This window comes from Pelobates fuscus, chromosome 3 (genome assembly GCF_036172605.1).
Source record: "Pelobates fuscus isolate aPelFus1 chromosome 3, aPelFus1.pri, whole genome shotgun sequence".
In the NCBI taxonomy this organism is placed as follows: domain Eukaryota; kingdom Metazoa; phylum Chordata; class Amphibia; order Anura; family Pelobatidae; genus Pelobates; species Pelobates fuscus.
This window is the reverse complement of record NC_086319.1, coordinates 152,202,333-152,205,279: the sequence shown is the minus strand read 5'-3', so window position 1 is coordinate 152,205,279 and position 2,947 is coordinate 152,202,333.

The window sequence follows — 2,947 nt, the reverse complement described above, 5'->3', positions numbered from 1 at the left end:
TGTGTCCTTAAGGGGTTAAGGGGTAAAAATCTCCAAAAACCAGCAGTTAAAGTACCACTCTAGGCACCCAGACCACTTCAGCTTAATGAAGTGGTCTGGGTGCAGGGTCCCTCTAGGATTAACCCTTTTTTTAAGGGTTAATCCAGCCCTCAAAGCCTCTAGTGGCTGTCTCACTCACAGCCGCTAGAGGCGCTTGCGTGATTCTCATTGTGAAAATCACAGTGAGAGCACGCAAGCGTCCATAGGAAAGCATTGATAATGCTTTCCTATGAGACCGGCTAAATGCGCGCGCAGCTCTTGCCGCGCATGCGCATTCAGCCAAATGGGAGGATCGGAGGAGAAGAGCTCCCCGCCCGGCGCTGGAGAAAGGTAAGTTTTAACCCCTTTCCTCTCCCCAGAGCCCGGCGGGAGGGGGTCCCTGAGGGTGGGGGCACCCTCAGGGCACTATAGTGCCAGGAAAACGAGTGTTTTCCTGGCACTATAGTGGTCCTTTAACTTTTTTGCTTTTAAGCTATGGTTTTGCTAAAGAGTTGGGTTATGCCGAAAAGTGAATGCACTGGAGAGCAGGTATAGCTTTGTAAAAGTGTGAACTTTACGGACCTGTTAATATAAATAAAAAGGCATCCTCCACTGTTGCTTGCAAGTCTGGGGCTGGGTGTCTTTTAAAGGGAACCTCAGGTGCCAGGAAAACAATCCGTTTTCCTGGCACTGCAGGATTCCTTTCCCTCCCACCCCCCCCCATTCCCCAGTTGCTGAAGGGGTGAAAACCCCTTCAGTGACTTACCTGAGGCAGCGACATGTCCCACGTCGCTGCCTGCTCCTCCCCCGCCTCTCCACCTTCTGCCTACGTCGGCCGGTGGGCGAGACTGATCCCGCCCACCGGCCGAGGAGACCTAATGTGCATGCGCGGCAATGCCGCGCATTAGCGCACCCCATAGGAAAGCATTGAAAACGATTTTCAATGCTTTCCTATGGGGAATTGAGCGGCGCTGGAGGTCCTCACACAGCGTGAGGACGTCCAGCGACGCTCTAGCACAGAAAACCTGTGCTATAGAGCAGGAAGTTCCCTCTAGTGGCTGTCTAATAGACAGCCACTATGGGAGGACTTAACCCTGCAAGGTAATTATTGCAGTTTATAAAAAACTGCAATAATTACACTTGCAGGGTTAAGGGTAGTGGGAGTTGGCACCCAGACCACTCCAATGGACAGAAGTGGTCTGGGTGCCTACAGTGTCCCTTTAATTTAACTCCGGCTGAGTGAGAGAGATATATTAGGGTCAGATAGGCTTGCAATAAAGCTAAGAAATGGGGGAGATACATCTATGCACATATGAGCTGAGGGTTAATAAAGTAAAACAAACATTTTGGTAGGTATCACTAAAAGAAGGGAGAGGGCAGAAATCACAGAGAGAAGACTGAGGTATGCATGTACGAGAATAAAACAATTAAACAAATAATCAAACTATATGGAACACACAACAAAAATAACAGGGTGTGTAAAATAATGAAATGATGAATGATCCTGATCAAGTTCATGCACTGTGCCAAGCTGCTCCAGCTGTATTAGCGTTCTAAAGTCACGTGATGCTCAGGCCGCGTAACCTCAGCGTAGGGAGACCCAGTTGCTAATTGCCAGTGGGAAGAACTCGGCATCTCGGTAGCCATGGCAACTGCTTCCGGTGCGAGGCAGGAAACCCGTCGCGCGCTCGAGCTCTGCAGCTCGGCCAGCTCTGGGACGAGCCTGACCTCTTAGCACTGCGCGATCGGCCATCACGTTCTTCGTGACGTCATGTCCGCCTGCGGCCATCTTGGGAGTGGGTAGAAACTGTGGCTGTGAAGCCATTGTGCACGGAGAGAGGATGGGGATTTAGCAGGATTTGGTGACAGAGCGTGTGTGAGTGTGTGATGAGGGGCGGTATATTAGTGTGTGTAGGCAGGCAGTGATTCCACCCGCATGCTGTTATCAGCTGCTGGTGATAGCTGCCTGTGATTGGCAGCCATAGCTGCTGGATGTGAGTGATGAGGGTAGCTGGATTATTTTTGGCCAAGAGAGATGACAGACATGAATGGCACTCGAGTAGCTGGGGACTACAACTCCTATCACGTCCAGCCGTGGACCCCACCTGCCAGGGGCAGCTGTCTACATCTCTCGTCACAGGCAGTCCCTTCTAGTGGGCGATCAGACCCGTCACATGTAACCACTGTCTGAGGAATGCAACTCTCACCACGCACAGCCAGATGTGCCTTGCTCCCATAATGCACAGTCAGATAGTCACCCTAAAATACCGCCTGCCCCTGCTAACCCCATCTCATGTGGTGCAAAAGATACTGCACCTTCCTTTTCTTACACTGCTTGGTGTGAGCGGATACTCCTCATCAATGACAGATTTTACCTATCCCCTCTTCCGAAGTCATTTTATGTTTTAGCAGATTTCTTGCTGAAATAAGAGTTTGGATATTATAAAGAATAGCCACAAGCTAAAATAACTCACCATGTGATTGATGCTCCCATACATAAAGTGGGACTTTAGCTCCCTGATAGTTTATTTTAGTTTGTTTCCCCCAAGTAATTAAAACTCTTTTTGTGAATATAATTTTCCTAATTAAAACCAAAACTGTAAACCTCAAGTCACTAGACCGCTTTGTGTTTAATTCTGCTGGAAGTTTCAACTGGACTATCTTCATCTGTGTTGCAATTTGCCTTCCTATTCATTACATTTTTGAGTGTTTAGTAACGTTAACTCCTTTAACCCCTTAAGGACCAAACTTCTGGAATATAAGGGAATCATGACATGTCACACATGTCATGTGTCCTTAAGGGGTTAAAGGGGAAAAAAGCCTTAGAATTGTAATTTGCATACTCTATGCCATATATATATTAGAAAAAAAAAAGTCCTCAGTCTAAATAATTTTGCTGCATAGAACAAATATTTTATGTTTTAACATT